This window comes from Artemia sp. Qi Xiang Cuo, chromosome 18 (assembly GCF_049724085.1).
Source record: "Artemia sp. Qi Xiang Cuo chromosome 18, ASM4972408v1, whole genome shotgun sequence".
Classification (NCBI taxonomy): domain Eukaryota; kingdom Metazoa; phylum Arthropoda; class Branchiopoda; order Anostraca; family Artemiidae; genus Artemia; species Artemia sp. Qi Xiang Cuo.
The window spans coordinates 35,437,027-35,457,193 of record NC_142811.1 but is presented as its reverse complement, the minus strand read 5'-3'; positions in this window follow the sequence as shown (position 1 = coordinate 35,457,193).

The window sequence follows — 20,167 nt, the reverse complement described above, 5'->3', positions numbered from 1 at the left end:
AATAAATCAATATGAATTGATATATATATTAAAGGGAGGGGAGCTTAAATATTTGCAATAGAGGGCTTTTAAAATTCGATTTCCTATAGGATATATTCTTCAATTTCAAACTGTTTGCATCGGCGTTTTTAGGGAGGGACTCTAAGGGGAAGTTAATAACGTGCACTGTTATTTTTAGATACTCTTCGGGGAAGAAATGACGAAGGAACCAGGTAAAAGCAGTTCATGTGGCATATGCGTATTTAAAGGGTTGATACGTACCCTCTAGAATAGTCTTCCACACATCAGGGGTGCCGGGTCAGTGTATTTAATTAAATCAAAGCCCAGTCTGTTTCTTATTTGTCGTAACGCAGGATCCGAACGGGTTGTTTGCCATGGCTCTTTTTTTTTTATCTCTTGGTTGTTTCTTTATATTTTATGTTAAGGTAGGATTACATCGACAAAAGAGGATTACATCTATAAGTTAGGTAAAACAAGTGTTCATTTCAGTCGCCGTTACAAGCTCACCTCGATCATTTAACTGCAAGAAATGAATAGGGTAATGGTTTCTATTCGAAGTGAGAGATTTAATTTGTGACTTACCTCGTTTATTACATGGAAATATAGCAAATATCGCAAAAACTTGTGTGATAAGAAAAATTCAAAAATAAAGTACTAATACAATTTATTATGAAATGATAATATTTTGTCAATATTTAGCAAAAAAAATTATTTAGTTCAAGCATTGACTAAATGCCATCCGAAATGTGTGCTAATGATATATATCCGTTAGTATTAAATACTCCGTTGGATATGGCTTAGGTAAACATTAATTGAAGAAAATCACCAAAAATCACGCTCACATATCACAAAAAAATGCCAGTTTGTTGGTGAGTTGTCAGTGACGGCAACCCTGTTTCTGTGCAAGTAATAACTTTTATTTTTGTTTCTTTGCTATGGTTGATTGTGGTTTACCATTTATTTCTAGGGTATCCGGGTTCCTTTACGATTAAAGCAGTCTCTCCCTTCACATTCATCATGGCGGATAGCATCAGAAGCACTCTTACTTATACTGAAAATAGGCCTCGAGTGTATACAGCGTAATAACAGTAACGATGATTCCTTTTGGGTAGAACTACCCATAACCTTAGAACAATTTTTGTTTCCTGATATGTAAGCTTTTACTTTTTTGATCAATCTCTGTGGTTACTTATTTATTTGATGATAGACAAATTTGTGATTCTAAAAAAAATTAAAAATTTGTGACGCTTGCCAGTTTTTTTATTGATATTTTTTTTTTATTCAAGCTATTTACCATGGTATATACTGTAGCATCTGACCAAATCCAACCGATCAATATTTTTCATTTTTTTGTATGCCTGTGGAGTTTATTAGAATAGATAACTTGTGCCAAGAGATGGTATTTCTCTTAATTTCATTGCAACTCATTCTTTTTGGGAGGTCCCCTAAGAAACTTTGTGGAGCTCTGGGGCTTTGATAAGTCCAACTTGGGAAACCCAGCTGTAGACGACTGAAAACTAAAATCCTTGAAGAGTTTTCTTTTGTTATTATAAGACTGAAAATAAACTGCAACTCAAATTCATCTGTATATTTGTAAAACTAATTAAGTCATCTTACTACATCAGTTTGTCCGATATGTAGCAAATCCTTTTAAATCTACCTCTTTCAAGTTCTTGGAAAATACTAAATTAAATATTTAATCTAAACTATTTATTGGATTTTTACTAAATGACAAAGGACACTATACTTTTTGAAGGGTTTGAAGGGAGGTAATACATCCCATATTTCTATTCTTCTCTTTCTAGTCTGTTTCTATTCTTTTTTTTCAATTCTTTTGTATCCTATTCTTTAATTTCTATTCAATTCTTCTTCTCAATGTTTTCAACAAAATTAGATAGGAATTATTTTGGCCTTCTCCCAAGATTCAGATACGATCCCCAAGTTTGAAGCTAAGCTGATGTATTCCATTACTTTTCTATTCTTTGTTCTTCTCTTTTCTATTCGGTAATTTCTTTTCAAGTTTTGCTTCATTGTTCACATAATTTCTATTCGTTTAGGTATTTTTTGTTTATTGGTTAGTGAATCCATATACAAAACTGATACAAATAAGTATAATAAATGCGAACTTCCCATTTTTGAGCCTTTAAACCCTTTAAAATAAAATTACTTATTGCCATTATCTAGAAAACATCTATTCATAGATCCCCAGTACCTCCCCATCCTCCAGATCCCCATCATTTCAAAGGATCCCCAGATTCCCCTCATTTCCACTATTAAAAAAAATATCTCCCTTTAGAGCTGCCAGATCATTGTGCCTAAAAAGTTGTCCCAAAAATCCCTCAAAATACCGTTTAGTGGGCAAATTTCTAGTCTATTTGGATATTTGGTCTACAAAAATTTATTATATTTGTATTTTTATTATGACAATAATGTAATGACAATATGATATGTAATAATAGTAATGTTAATATGACAGTAATGATAGCTGACAGCATACATATATTAGTTATTTGATTACCAAAGGTAGCAATATATTACTTTGTTAATTGATTACTCTGGAAATTTCACAATACAAAATCTATTAAAGTAGTCTTGCCAGTTTCAGCTATTAAGGGGGAGGTCGATGGATCTCCTTTTTTTTGGGGGGGGGGGGTTGCACCTCAATATCATTGTAATAAAAATTGAACTTAACTGATAAGAACAGTGTTGGATAGGGTAAAATCTATCCATAAATTTGGGAAAATTCTATTTTAATTTGAAATTAAATACATCTAATGCATACCTCTTCTCAACGTATTATTATAACTATGTTGAAGTTCATTATATATAATGGGAGATTGGAAGATATTGGGAGTCGCCCTCTGTGTTCTTTACCTTGTATCTTTAATATGACTACAGGATAGTATCTCTTCAAAATACTAGATTATTTCTTTTTTTCTTAAGTTATAATGTTGCTCTTTATTCTCATTGAAAAAAACAACTTGTTTTTGTATTTTAATATTTAATTATGAATAGGTAATGCCAAGAGATGATCCTGCTGAGTCACAAATTTAAAAAAAAATGGCTAAAATTGTTTGAAAATTGCATGGACTCCATTATACACTTTCAGAGATAGATGGGAAGAGTGGTAAAATTTTCGGGGTTGTCTTTGCATAGAGTTACTATTTTTTGAGGATAAAAGTCTATAGGTAAGGGTCAAGAAGCCCAGGTTAAGTAACAAAGTGGAATAATTAATTGGTAATTGTGTTTTTTTTCTTTGGTTTTTAAATGGCAGTCTCTTTCAATAGCACTGACTGTGGTGTAATTGAGCCAAACACTGATGATGCTGCTGACTGCAAAATTATATTGTTACTCAAGGAAGAAATATTGAAGAATCCAACAAGTCTCCCCTCTCACTTCTTATTATCACTAACGAAATTGCTCAACCGAGGATCTGTCCAATCATTAGCCTTTGGTAAGTTCTCTTCAAATACAAACGTAGATACTATCTTTTGAAACGTATTTATGTTCAATATCGATATTGGTATGTCATTGATATTGAAAAATATATCGATTAAACCTTATAAACTTGTAGACCGATTGAAACACAAGACCTTCTTTGATCACCACTTAATAATGCAAACAAGTCCATGTTCTTTTTTCGTATTCCGAAAGTCTAATATGCAGTATTAACAGAGATTTAATTTTGTTAATTTTTTCCTTTTTTGTAGTCCAATGCTATGATGATTCTAATAGTCATTTGAGTGGAGAGCAAATCTGGTTTTTAAATCTTTACAGGTGGTTCATATTTTAAGTTGGTTTTTATTTTTTAATTTGTAAACAGGATTCTTTCAAAAATGAATAAAATAGCTTCTTTTTGTGTTACATCTATTTAGGCTAATCTAGGCAAAGAGGACAGTTGTTATTATTATCAATTTATTGCCCATTATTAAACATACAAAATGTTGTAAATGGAGTACAAGAGATTGAAAGATCTTAAGCCGAACCAGCCAGCCATGACAAAAAACCAACAAAGAGAAAAATCTATAAAAAAAACAAACAAACGAGACTGTGGCCAGTGGAGAGAAAAGTAAAACAACATAAACAAAACAACGCGGATATTTCGCCTGTATACAAACAAGGCGTCTTAAGCACTAAAGACACAAAAAAAAAAAAAAAAAAACAACATAAACCAAAAAACAAAAAAAACCACCACAAAAAAAACACAACAAAAATATACAAACGGCGCAAACTAATCCACGTAGGGAAAAGATGCTAAAATAGAGTTACTTCAGTGAGGACACCAGAGTAACTGAGGAAAAATAAAAAAACTGTAAATTACTTTAATTACTGAATTTTTAATTCAATATATATTATTCAATTTAAATTTGTAATAGTATATTTCAGTGGTATGTATATCAACACATATCAAACTATATATTGTTTCTCTTTTTATTTTTATTTTGAAGCTGACTTAAGTTTCAGCTCAGGATGGATACCTCCACATCTTTCTCTATAAAACTTTCTACCCTGGTATTAGGTCTCTAAAAGTAGTATCTAAGACAATTGAGAGCAGTGGTACATGCCCCTAAAAAGTTTTTGCTTGAGTTTACCATAATCTTACAAATTTCCCATGTTTCAGTCCGTTTTTTACCTCCCAGGCCCATTATATTCTTTAAACCCTTCTGCTGACTGAAATTAGGGACCCCAGAAGCTTGAAAGCCTTAACCATAGGGTGGAGAAGTTTCAAACGTAATTTATTCCTTGACATATCAGTTGAATCCGCGTTCTTAGAGAAAAACAACCCCGTCTGATAGTTTAAAGTGAATCTTGGATTCTTAATTTCTTCGCTCTAAATGCTGTGCTTTAAGGCTGAAAATTTCTATTATAATTTGTATATTGTTGTATTATTATTATTTTTTTCTTGTAATTTTTTAGCTTAATTCAGCTCATTGAATAGTTTCTAATTTTATTCAGGCTTTGTGTGCTTGTTTATCAACAATTGAGCTGAATCCATATTGCACGAAAGCCTATTATCGTTTGACCCGTTGTCTCTTGAATTTGAAGAGACTGAAAGAGGCCGAAAAAGTTATTACAATTATTGAGGAGAAATTTTCAGACGAAGTAAGACAAAACTGGTTCAGATTTCTTAAATCCAAATAAAATTACATATTCTAAGGCTTCACTTAAAGTATTACTGAGTTTATGAATCTTAGTCCCAACCCCTACCAAGCGTAAAACAAGTACTTATATATACGTACGTACAAGGGCGGTATTCAAAATTTTGTTTGGGAGGATGGGTAGGGGACAAAGAAACAATTCAAAAATTATCCAGTTTTTAAGAGTCAGACAAACACTTCGGTGGGTGGGGGGGGTCAAACCCTCTGACCCTCCCCCTGGACACGGTCTTTATACGCACAATCATATGTAAAAATATATAGAACGGGTTTACTTTCAACATAAAATTTGTCATTACGTTTATAATTTTTTCTGTTTTAGTGCGGAAGGCATACAATGAAGCGCAAAAAAACCTAAACGAGACACGTGAATTTCGATCTCGTCCGTATCTTACCATGCAACACAGGTTTCAAGCAAGCCTTTATCATTCACGATCATAGACTCCAATATGGTCCTCTTACATAGAAAAAAAGAAATGTAGTTTTAAATAAAAACATTGCCGCTGGCAGTGCCATTCTAGAAATTTAAAAAAAACTCAATTTGGAGTTTTATTACAATGTATGTAAGCACCAGTGGCAGAGGGAAGGACAAGTTCAAGTTTTTTATTGGAATACCGATTCTTTATTGTAAAAAGGTAAAACAGATAATTTATTAAATGATTTGGAAAATGAAGAGTACATTAGCTCTCGGATGGACTACACAAACTGGGATGAGTCCCGCTATCCAGAGCCTGTGAAACGCAGGTCCCCAAATCAATTATTAAAATTAAAATCAGAAACGGGGAGTGATTTGGTATCGCATGGTATATTTTCCTTTCTGAAGGTGTACTGTGTGAAAACGCACAATGAGACTACCAAAAAGGTCTGCAAAGGGGTGTCTGCATACTATGTAAAGGAAAATTTCGACATGGATGTTTACAAGAACGAGTGTCATGGCCAATCACTCTTTAAAATATAAAAACTATACAGTTCAAGTGGAAAAAAGTGCCATGTCCACCATATCCGACAAAGTCTATGTACTCGAGAAAGGTGTGAAAGTACTACCACAGGTTCATTCTCTTACGTCAGATTGAGTTGAATGTGTAAATTATAGAAAGCAACTTTGGCTGGAGAAAGCTCTCTAGTGGTTGGAGGGGGAGGGAGGGCCGTCTGTTGGGGGAGGGGTGGGCCGTTTTTTCCGTCAACAGCTTAAAACTGCCTTTTTTATATCTAGACATTTTTCCATCACAAGCTCGGCACTGGCTTTTTTATATTTAGTGATTTAAATTTATTAAATTTCCTTGAGCAAAGCGGTAATTTAAAGTGTTTATTTTGTGTTTTATTTTTAAGTGTTTATTTTATCATGCCAGTGCCAACGTATGTGCCGGCTCGGCCACTGGCCACTGCGGATGCCGGCCCGGCCGCTGGCCATTACGGGTGCCAGCCTGGCCGCTCACACTCGATGGCTGCCCGATCGTGGTATTTTTCAAAATGTCTATGTTGTAAATGTTGTAGATATGTGAATTAAAGAAACCATGTATTTTATTTCTTTTGAATATTTATTCAACAGATCAAGGTTAGGATAGGCTAGTTGCATTTTAGTATTGGAAGAGTATGTATCAATTTAAAACACCCTTCAGATCGTTTCTTTGCGAACCGTCCATGTCTGGTAAAACGGCATTTTTAACAAAATTATTCAAAACCGTGATAAAATGTTTTTAGAAAATCTAAAAAATATCTATAATTGTTTTAGTATATGGCAAGAATCTTATGATAAAATAAAGAAGATTGGTACAAGCATAAAATTTATAGAAGGACTTGGCGTGTTTACTAGTATTGCGCCAAACTCGTACATGACTATTGACGATTTAGCTATATCTATTGAAGAATAGTCGCGGGAAATGTTACAATTTTTTACTGTCTGGTCCCATCACGAAAAACATTCTGTAACTATTGTTCTCCAATATCTTTTTCATCAGATTAAATGTATGAACTCGCTTTGAATTGTACCTACTACATCATCTATAGAGTTGTTTGCGATTCAAGTTCTCAAACTCTAAACAAACAAATTTATCCTGGCGAACCTAAATTTTTATTTTCTGCATAAAATTAAGCAACTAATAAACCTTATGGTTACATATTATTAGACCTGAATCAAAACACATCCGAGGAGTTGCGTGTAGTCACTGATATTTTCGATAATTAAATTACTGTATATCTACCTATGAATAGTAAAAAAGTCATTAATCGCAATAATGACATTGGAGAAACTGCACGAACAACGGCATTTATTTTCTGTGCTAACCAATTAAAAACCACGACATAGAAAAGCAATTCTCAAGCATTGTATTGACAAGGAATTTATTATTCTCTTGTCAAAAATTTGTTTAAATTTAACAGTGGCTAATGTTTAGCTGTCAGATCGTGTTAAGCAGCAGACAAGGCAACATTGATCACTTGTACGTGCTCTAGCTTGCAAACAGAAAACAAATTGTAAAAGAAAACGTCTTTTTTAAGTGGGTGGTAATTTCTTTTCCGTGTTACTACTATTCTTCCGACTTGTAAAGACTATTCTCTAGAAATGGCAAAACCCTATAAATTGACGCCTAATGAACTTGCTCTTTCATCCAAAGAGCACTTTCAAAATAATCTTGATAAATTTCTTGACTATGAAACTTTTCATAGTCAAATATAAATTTTCTTGATGATGAAAAATAAATTTTGCTTCAAACTGTCCTTCGTCTAGCCAACAAACATAAACTTTATCCTGAAAAACCACCTTCTGAAAACAGTGAAACACCGAAAAAGGAAGAATTATGAACAACTGTTGTAGACTTGTTGCCTCAATCCTGTTGTGAACAAAGTAAAAGAATCTTGATGTATCTCGCTGAAAATGAACAAATTGATGAGAATAACAATGAAGTTATAATCCAGGGCAAGCCTTACAATTTAATTGATTTATTATTGGATCTGATTACAAATCGTAAAAGAGTCAAATCCTTTGACGAGCATTATATAATTTTTTAAAGTCGTCAAATTTTTCTAAGTCTTATCGGTAATAAACAAATTCTAAAGAAATTAAAAGAGCATAGTCCATTAAAGATAAAAGATTATTTTAAATCTTTCTTGGGAAGCACACCTAATGGTGATTTGAGACCAGTAGCTAGACAAAAGCAAAGACGTATAGATTCAAAAAATATATTTTGGTTTCCTGATGTTGTTTCATGGTTATTTTGATGTTATGTTAGGTTTCATGGTTATGCTGTTTGATGTTTCTTTGTTTTGTTGATGTTTGTTATCAGTAGAATGCTTCGTCTGGATTTGCTTGCTGCCCTAGGAATCTTTATGTTATTTGCGTACGCCTCTACACCTTTTCAAAGAGATTCAGAGCTCCCTCACATGACCTTATACTTCTAAAGAAGCTATACGAATTACCATCTTGTGGTAGTTGGGAATTGCGTAATATGTTATGAAGGACAAGTTTTCTGACAAAATTTAAGTAGACTAGATTTCTACTTCATTATATATATGGTATACATGTCTTTTAGGGTAAATCCGTGTCAGAAAACCAATGTGTCTTGTTAAGATGTTAATATATTCAGTTATTTTTTTTTATATATTCAAAATTCAGATTAGAATTTTCTACAGTTTGAATAGTTCATTCATTCTATCAGTATCTATATTTTGAAATCATTTACATTGATAGAGATATGGAATCTTCTAAGCGACTTCTGGTGAGTAAAATTTTCTAATATTATAATAAAAAAAGAAATCTTTTTGTCTAGACATTAAGTTAAGTAAGAATTTCCTTTACCTTCCTTACTTACTCTTTTTTTAAACGTACTGTTATCTCTTTTAAAAAGCTTAATATGTTAATTAAACAGTCCCTGTGTTTCAATTTTAGTAAATATTAAAAAAAAAGAGGCAGGTTCACTTTGATTTTGGCTCATTGTATATGAAAAATTAAAATAGAATTTGCATATTAGTTTCGGCAGATATGAAAGGTCGCCCCTCTCCTCAATATCATGCTCTTTACACTAAAGTTCGAATTTTGTTCGAATCACAAACTCTTGAATCACAAAGGTTGGTTAATTAGAATAGATACCTCTTTTGAAAGTGCTAAAAACATACTTCAGCGTAAAGGGTGAGGTATTGGCTAGAGGACGAATCCCCTTTGTATACTTAATAATTTTTATTTTAGGCTATGTCCAGGAGTCTTTTTCTTCCTTTTTCTGTGATTTTAAGTATTTCGTAATTTAGATATATAAATTTTAATAGCTTTGCATATAAAAAAAAATTTATAATTGTCAACTTTTTGTGTTTTATAATATTGAATTTAAGTACAAATTACATCCTTTAATATTATGAATAATTAAGACTTTAGATAGCTAATTAATTTTTTTCATTTTTTTCAAATTTTTTGTGTTTATTAATTTTATATTATAAATTTTATTATATAATTTTAAATATCTGTGCATATAAAAAAAAATATATGATTTTCAAATTTTTGCTTTTGATACTGTGGAATTGAAGGACATATGACCTGCATTAATATTCTTAATAATTAAGACTTGATCTATATAATTAAATTGTGTCATTTTTTTTCATTTTTTGTGTTTTTTGTAATGTGATATTCTAATTATTATTATATATTTTTTAAGATCTTTTAATATAAAATTTAAAAAGATATATAATTGTCAACTTTTTGTGTTTGATACTATGGAATTGAAGGCCTAATGCCCTCCGTTAATATTCTGAATAAATAAGAATTGAGCTAGCTAATTAAATTGTGTCATTTTTCAGCTTTTGGGAGTTTGGTACTGTGGTATTGAAGGAGCAGTGTCCCTCCCGTAAGCTAAATAGTTTGAAAACTGAAAATGATTTTTATTTTAGAATGCTATTGATCAGCCATCGCAACAAAAGAGTGCAAAGTCGGATGAAGCCCAGAACAACGCCGAGACAGGAGTAATCGAACCATTAAATTCAATCAAGTCAAGTGCCAAATCTATACAGACCACTATGCAACCCGGTAGAAAATTTAAGAGGGAATAGATGCTTTCATATAATGAATCAGCCTCATCTGGTCAAGATCGGGAGGACACTCCTCTTCATGCTTTGCCAGGGACTTCAGATGTACAAGTGCAGTCAGAATTTGTACATGTACTTATTTTTTTTTCTTTATGCATTTCAAAAAATAAATCAAATTTTCTCAATCACGTAACTTTCGATGAGTAAAACTAAACTTAACTTTGTTTCTAAACTATTCTATAATAATCCTATTTTATTTTATTTCATTACCATTAATCAAATTAACAGTATATAAGAGAGTGGTTATAGCACAGAAGTAGCAAATAGCTTATCCTACTTTTCTATAGATCTATAAACCTTACCTGTAATTTGTCTTTTAAACAAGATCTTTTATAATTTAAAAATCCATTATTTCATTAAACAAACTCTATATAAACAAAAAACCACTATTTCACAGTTGGCTGTTGCACAAACATCCTTAAACTAAGATATGTTTGCAGTTAGCTTTGCGCCTATTTAGCTATTATCAAAATAACCCATCGGAAATGTTGAAAATTTGAAAGTTAATCTGACAGGTATAAAATGAATGTTAATCGCTCGTTACAGTGGTCCAAATAACCGGATGTTTTTATCTTAGAGATGAAGGGATATTAACGCGAGAAAAGGATTCTTAATAATTTCAAATGTGACAGCAAAGGGATGTCAAAAACAAATGGAACATACAGAAATTACGTTTAGAGATTATTTGGGCGAAACCGTTTTAGACATTTTAGGGAATTAGTTCGGCGAAACAGTTAGAGACATTTTAAAAGATGATTTTAGAAGATGTTTTCGAAAAGGATTTGAGGCTGAAACTCTAGGGTCGTTATAATACAAAAGTTCTATTTGAACAGTGTTGTGAAGTCCTCTACCCCAACACGAAATGGCTCCAAACCCCATATTCCAACCCCGAAGGAAGCTCCCGGTCCCCAAAGGTCCCCCTGGGCTCTAAAAAGGACCATCCAGCCCTCATTCAGGTAAACATACGACTAAAAATGAACATGTTTTTCAACTTTATGAAATAATGCTTATTTCACATAGAAAATAAAAGCTTTTTTCCACAGATTAATGAAATAGCACTGCCATTGGATGATGAAACATCACCAGTTACAGGACCAATTCTATCATCACCAATGGAGTTCAGAGACGAACCTACATTAGTTGTAGATAATGTGGACTGGCATAGGGGTTTTCTTAATGATGTGTTTGGGGATATAGATTGCCTAGACGATTTAACTTGTTATATTGATATGAAAGAGGATCCAAAGTGGGCAGATAGATTTATGGGTGAACATTTAGGTGATGTTACTAGTGTAACTGAACTAGGTTCTCAAATGGAAATTACGTCACAGGACAATACAGGCTGGCTCAATCAATTGTCCCCAAACACCTTGGAATATGTACTAGGGGACCTCTTGCCATCTCCAACCATTGTAGTTGAACAGACTGGGAGTGGCGTTATTGACAATTCTACGTCACCCCCCACCATTCTACTTAATGATACAGCAACAACAATGCGAGTTGTTAGACCTAATTTTTCTGGGGATACTTTTGACAACAGTTTTACTATTAGTGAATTGAATCGTGTGCAAACAGGTACAGGACATGAAAATAGTGGTATGTCCGTAGAAATGCGTGAATTTTATTTGTTAGAGTCTGCCCTAAGTCACTTACAAACATATAGGGTAGATTTTAACCCTCCCGAGGAAAACGCGATTGACGGGAGCATTATTTTAACTGACCCTGTGAATGTTCTTCATAGGTAAATCGACAGAATTCAAGCACAAATTGATATTCAGATTCAGAATTGGGAGGGGGGGGGGGGTCAAGGCGTGATTAAAGCATCAGTGAATCAAAAAGTTTATTTAAAAAAGGGGGCATCCGTGGATATTTTTTATTTTCATTTTTCAACAGGCAACCAGACCTTTTACCCTGGTCTAAATGAATTTGATGATAACTTTTTCAACTGGGTAAATAAATTAATAACGACTTTTGACTACTTTAACGAAAGGTGAAGCGGTTCCGCCATATTATACATTGAACACATGGATCTGAATCTCAGTAGATTTAAAAAAAACTTTATTTTAAGGGGGGTGGGTAGTAATCGACGAATAACTTGCCACACAGATTTGTCGATTACAGGAGGGGTTCAAGGTTTCAAATTTGAAATGGGACAACAATTTTTTAAATATATAGTTTTAGTAACATCCAATAAGACGATAAACAAAGAATCATCAATGAGAAATCTCGATAACAATGCTCGTAACGGCGGAAAAAATTTCCCTAAAATAAATTTTGATTGTTTAGAGGGGGAGTACCCGGTGTCTTTGAAAGAAATAACCATATTTGAAAAACCAAATAAAAATCTTGGGCTGGGGATATGTGTTCTCAGGCCTGACACAGCTATTTGAAACGTGGAAAAGACGCCGCCTAACCAAGGGGTTTTGTATTAAGTTAGGAAATTGATGATAGAATACGATTGAAATTCTACTTGTACTTTTCACAAGCTCTCCAAAGATAGAATTTCATAGGATAATTTTTTCCCTGTTACAGCAATAAGTCGACTCCTATCTCAAGGCAAGAAATATGGGGAACGTCACTATTGCCCCATGTGCCTTTCCTCATTTAAAATTGAAAAAACATTCTCGGATCACATGGGGCATTGCAAAAGTCATGGCAATCAAAGAAATGAAATGCCGGCAAAAAGCAAAGATACTTTACAATTTAAAAATTTCCTAAATTCCCTACTACAAACTGATAAAGTGTGTTTAGACTGTGCAACAAGGCTGGTTTAGGCAGCGCCCAACTAAGGACCAAATATAGTCAAGAGATACCAACGAGTTATGTATCCTCACATACCTGTTCGGGATGTTGCCAATAATGAAAGGCTGCCGGTTGAGTTTTTTTTGGCTATGGATGCGATCTGTCATTTTTAGATGGCGTTGATATCTTTAATAAAAACAACGAACAGCGCAATTTTACGACTACGTTACATCAACTACCCAATGTAATTATCAGATAAGGAGTAGCTGGCGCTAGAAAAAGGGGAAATTTGGTGGGTTTTTAGAAAGTCTCTTACCCCAGACGACGCAGTCAAGGATCATAATCACCTTATTCACCCCAATTCAACAGTAAAAAGTAACTTTCAGGGCTGGGCTGAAAAAGCTCTTATCTTAAAAATTAAACAGCCTCTCAGTCGCACAGTTTTTATACAAAATACCCCCTCCAATATAAACATTGCGCAACCTATATTCGCGCATTTTCTCAGAAATGGACCGGGGGATAGGACGTGGGTTATTGATTGCTCTACCATCTATTTCATTACTAAGACATCTAAAATGTCGAGTTTCTTGAACGGCATGTGGAAGTCCGTTGAAGATGCCAGTTAGCGAACGACTTCCTCTTACTTTTTATATATCTACAGTTTTTTTACCATGTAGTTCAACGAATTAATTCAGGTACAGAAAAACGATGACGGCTGGAATGCTTTCCCCCTTCTCAAGCAACAATTTCCAAATTATTTATATGATTTGTTGACGGTCAAGGGCATATATCCTTATGATTATTATTATTCCATGTCGAGATTCGCCTGGAAAACTATTCCTTCAATTAAATCGTTTTACGATAGTCTACATGATCGTAGTTGCACTCCTGATGAATACAGTTTTGCTAAAAAAAAGTGTGGGAAGAGGGAGAGTGTAAAATCGGCTTTGATTGTTGCGAGTTTTATTTGTCAGGTGATGTATTACCGTTGTTAGACATTATATGTAAAAATACGGGAAAAATCTATGAGGGATTTAATCTTTATTTAGGCTTTTATATTTCATATTCTCATCTGGTAATGGATTTCATCCTAAAAATTAGTCGGGAAAAAATTGGGCTAATCTTTTTTATTCATATAATAAAAGAAAATATGATTCTTTATTCGTCTTCTTCTTCTTCATTATTATTCTTGAACGGAGTAGTAGGAAAATTATTTAGTCATAAGACAACTATAGACTACAGTTAGTTGTCCAAGTGAACTATTGAAAGTACCGCGTATCAATTTGAAACATCACTCAGATCGTTTCTGTGTGGACTCTCAATTTCAGGCAATACACCAGTCTTAACTAAAATAATTAAGAATTGTAACAAAATGCTCACGATAAAGCCGAAAAAAATATACAATTGTTATAATGTTCTACAGGGTTCTCGTGATATTATAGAAGTAAATACTGCCATCATAGATTCAGTAAATAGTCAATTCATGCAGGGACTTCATATTTTCAGCATTATTGAACCAAACTCTTGGCTGTTCATTGACGATCTGGCTGAATCTATTGAACAATGGTCCCAGGAAATGCTGCAGCTGTTTATCGTTCGATCTCATCACGAACAGATTTCCGTTACTCTGGTTGTATACAATCTCGTTCATCAGTGCAAATGTGTGCGAACACTTGTAATGAACTGCACCTACTATATCATCTACAGAGTTGTTCGTGATTTTAGCTCGCTAATAACCCTCAATAAACAAACCCATCCAGGTGCCCCTAAATTTCTGCTCTCAGCATACAATCAGGCAACTAATGAATCCTACGGCTATATCCTATTTAATCTTAATCAAAATACAACCAAGGATCTTCGTGTAGTCACAGATATTTTTAACAATGAAATTAGAGTATATCTCACCATGAACGCTAAAAAGACCTATTAGTCGCTATCATTGCACTGAAGAAACTACATGAAAATAGACATCTGTTTTCAGTTCTAAGCACTTCAAAACCTCCACTTAGGAAAGCAATACTCAAACCAGGTATTGACAATGATTTCATTAATCTAATATCTGAACTTTGTTTAAATTTGACCGAGGGTAATGTTCAACTGCCAGAAGTAGTTAAGCAACAGGCAAAGCAACATCGTTCCATTGTACGTACATGGGCCTCTAAAAAGAAAGGAAAGAATTTTAAAAGGAAACGTCTTCTTCAGGTGGGCGGTAGCTTTTTCACACTTTTACTGCCAATAATTGCAGGACTTGTAAACAGTTTTCTCTAGAGAATGGCAAAACCCTATAAACTGACTCCAATAGAACTCGCTTTCTCACCCGTGGAACACTTTGAGAACAATCTGAGTAAATTCCTTGACAATGAGAATATTGAGGATGATAAAAAACAGCTTTTACTTCAAGATGCACTTAGCCGAGTGGACAAACATAAGGCTTATCGGTCGAAGACAACTGCTGGTATTGATCCCAAAAAAAAATCATCTCCTCAACAGTTTGCTGCTGCTGGAATACAATAGAAGAAGGAGTATTTATATGAGATTGTATGGAAAATTGGAAATCTAAGGCCCCACTCATATCGTAAACAAAGTACACAACTCCTAGCCTATCTCGTGGAAAGCGGTCAACATCATATTCAACTTAAGAGCAATAGGAAAGTGATTATAATTCAGGGCAAGAGCTATAATTTACTTGATTTGATCTATGACATGGTTACAAATCGTAAAGGACTATTATAATTTGACGCTCATCTATACAACTTTCTAAATGCATTAAACTTCCCCAAAAGTCTTATTAGCAATAGACAAATTCTAAAAAAATTTAAATGAACATGCATCATCATCATCATCATCAACAACACCAGCATTAAAATATGAACATGAAGAAGAAGAAGAAGAAGATTTTAAATCAATCTTGGAAAATACTAGCACACCTAGTGGGAAAAAACTTCCCAATGGCGGCGAGGAAAAAGCGAAAACGTTTCATGTTACCATCACCATCCAGTATACAAAAGGGTGGCGGACGTTACACAACGTTTTTACATTCAAAATGGCTGAAGTTCTGAAAGGTGTTTATGAAAATATTGGTGAGGTGGGGAGTTTAAATTCCCCCACCACTCTTTCCAAAGTCACTGATTCATATAAAAAATATTGTCCTAAAATTGGTGTTCACACTAAAAGTGTACAAGACTATCTACAAAATGAATCGAGTTACACTCTGCATAGAAATCATAAACTTTCAAAGACGTCACAATACACCGTACAAGTACATTCTACTTGCAATCAGTGTTTTTAGTCGCTATGCATATGCATTTCCATTGCGATCAAAGAGAGGTGTTGAAGTTGCTCAGGCCATTGAAAGTATTCTCGAACAGGATTCATATAAAAAAATTCAAACGGATTACGGTAGTGAATTTGTTAACCCTCATGTTTCAAGAGTACTAGAGAAATATTGTACACTGCTCTATCATATTCACAGTCCTATAAAGGCTGCATTGGCAGAACGATTGATAAGAACTATTCGACTTTCAATTTCAAAATATTTTAAAAAGAAAAATACGCCGACTTTTATTCATAATATAGATAAAATCATATTGGTTTATAATGAAAGAGATCATTGATCAGTATCCAACTCCAAGCCAACTAAAGTTCATCTGTTTGATCATAATAAAATTCAGGACTTTCTTAAAAAGTATTTTATTTACATGATTGTCATGAAGAAAAATAAGGTCAACGTTGGTGATACTGTTATAGTTAATAGAACAACTAATGTTTTTGAAAAGGAGAATTACTTGTGGTCCACTGAACTTTATAAAGTGGCAAAAATCCTAGACACTAAACCCATAACTTATCGCCTGCGTGATACCAAAGATTAAGAGATTCTCGGTGGCTTTTATGACTATGAACTACAAAAAGTTAAAAATAATAGTGAAATCTATCAAATTGAAAAGATATTAAAGACACGTACTCGCAGGGGTAAGAAACAGTTACTTGTTTCTTACCCCTGGCTAGGATACAACTCTGATTTTGATTGTTGGATCGGTGTTGAAGATATTGACAATGCCCAATGATTTCTATGTAACATTCATGTCCAACGTTTCCAATCCTCTCTGCAATGACATGAATGCGACAAGTGATTCTTGGACGAAACTCTCCCCCACCGTTAAGTGTGATGACGCGTTTGAAGTGGTTCTTGTCTACTGTATTCTCGAAAACACCTATGATATCCTTAGAAAGGATCGTGTGTATGATATGAAGGTTATACCATTCGATTGGTCACTCTTCGTCGACTATGAATGGATTGAAGCACTTAAATCTAGTGAATATCCACATGCCAAATTGAAATATATTGAATACGATAATACGGGAGATTTGTGTCGTGAAATCAATAGAAAAATCTCATATCGTAGGAATCGTATATTCCATTTTAATTATTCATTGAAGCCTGATAGGATTTACATTAGCTCACCTGTTGACACTGAAATAATTATCCTCAGGAATAATCTGAGAGACGTTCTTGAATTTAAACAGAATATGATAAATGGGAAAAATGCTGGCACCGTTTACGGGATGGATCAAGTTATTTTTGCTGATTATCCACCTGGTTTCGCCTCGGACTCTTGCATATTTCTCTATGCATCCTTTGTGGAAACGTCTCAGTATGTTCCTGTAAACACTTCGTATTTGGAACTCTGTCAGTTAACACTAAGAAGTGAATTGGGTGATCCTCTAGCAATAACAAAAGGCTTAGCAGTGATTACATGTCATTTTCTACCCATTGCCAACGACAGCACAATCAACTAAAATGAACAATAGAAGAATTCCATTTGTCTATCCCGATATTGATTGTCATGTTGGCGCTTTGAGTCCACGTCAAATAGGCAATGGATTGGACTACTACAAGGGTCGTACTATAATCTCTGGCTATGGTCTTGGTAGCTGATTTGCAAGGCTATTTCGTTCGGCACTACCCCTTGCCAGAAAATATCTTGTACCTGCTGCATCAAATTTTGCTGCCTCCACACTACAGGACTGGGGGTCGGGCAAGAATTTCAAGGAGAGTGTTAAGGAAAATATTAGATCTTCAGCAAGGGCCGTTGGTGAGCAACTAAAATCTCGATAAAATGGGGAGGGATTGAAAAGGATGCTTTCGCGTCATTGACTCATCAGTCTTCATCCACGCAAGAAGCAAAGGACATCAACAAGGACTTTAATGAATAAAACATTGAAGGCCAATAGGAAGAAGAAGAAAAAGAACACTAGTGTTAGATCAAAGAAGGATTTGTTTTCATAAGATAATTTATTTACCCCCCCAAGGAATCATAGCCATCAATCAGTTCCTCACTGAATCTATACAATGTTGAAAATGTTGATTTCAGTGTTAAGTATGGCTACTATGAACAATTTCATCCCCAACAACCTCTCTCGGAGAATATACACTTTCAAATATTTTCTAATGAAGAATATTTCATTGATTTGTCATAAAAGCTTATTGATTTAAGTGTTGTGGTGAATAATAGGTAAGATAATAAACCTCAAACGGCTGGTGATGGTCTCTATTATGAAAACTGTATTCTACACAATCTATTCAAACAAATTATTGAATTTATTGATAGAATATTGCTGAGCACGGTCAACAATTTATATAACTATTCAAGCTGATTACAATTTACGATGATGACGACAAAGGCGTTAAAGGAGGTGAGAGGACAATCATTGGGTTATAAATATTGATCAGGTGTTAATACTGATGGTGATCTGACTACTGCAGTGACCCAGGAGTATCATCTGGTTGGTAAATTAAATCATTTGATATTCAATATATCCCAATTGCTACCCCCCAATGTCATGATTGACATAAATATACATATGGCACCATCGAATTTCATTTTGAGAAAAACACTTCCTGCAGCACCCGATGCAATTCTCATTATCACATCGGCATTTTCCCACGTCCGAAAACAACAGGTTATGAGCTCTATTGTATTGGCAGCGGAAAAGCTAATAGCCAATGGTAACAACATTAAACTTATTTTCTCCCATACGATCCCCAATCAACATCACATTGCCACTGGCTCTCGTAGCTATAGCGATTCATCATTTATCAATGGGGAAATCCCATCAAAATTGGCTTTCGCCTTTGTGAAGGGTGGCTGTGCCGTTGGATCCTGGACTGAATTCTCTCATGCTTTTAGTTTGCTCGGTCTATCTAGCCTTTTGCGCAAATTGAATGGTATTCCACTTTACACTCTATCATTTGGCAAAAAACCCTATAGAACTCTCTATGAGTTGAACTAGAAATCCCTACATCATGACTTACAAATACTTTAAAATGGAATAACCAATTCAATATTTTAAAAAAGACATGGGGATTATTGAATTTGATCTATATGGTACACTGAATATGAGTTAAGTACGAAAAGAAAATTTACGCTAAGAGTTTACATTTGCCGATGTTCTGACTGAGAGTATCACGCTAATATAACTCAGTCAATTTGAAACCTATTGGGAAATCAAACCCGACGGCAGTATTCTACTAGACCTAGCACCATGAACACAAACCAAATAATCAATGTATTTAGTATGGATCCATACATGTCCCAGTACAAGTCCTATTGCATACCTTCGGACTTCATTGAAAAAATTCCAGGTGTTAGCAAGGTCCTATTCATTGTTAGTACCAGTCCATCGAATTTAAAAATCGGCTACTGGTTAAGTATCTTTCAAACAGAGAAGAATATTGAATTTTTTTATCCTCTCGGCTTATCGTATAAATTCTAAGCTCAATATATCAGCAACTTTATTGAAAGCAGTGGTAAAATCATTGTTCAAAATTAACAAAGAGTACAGGATTTAACGACTAGGACATGTGGCTTTCATGCACTACTCTTTTTCATGTTCAGATGTCGTGGCTAGACCTATAAGCAGTTTCTCAAAATCTACGTTGACTTACCTCAATTGAACGACTTTCTAGTGGAAAATATACTTACAAGTGTATTTAATATTGATTTTAGTGCCCTACGAATAAAATGTTCTAAAAATGTATATGAAATTGTTTATTAATAAAAAAAACTTATATACATGATAAAACGACTTTTCTACTCTTTAGATTTCATCCTCTACTAGGTATAGGTATTTGTCGACAACAACTAGTGCAGGTAGAGTATCTGAATTCACAGTGTACTGATCCTGATGTACTGCAATGTCAG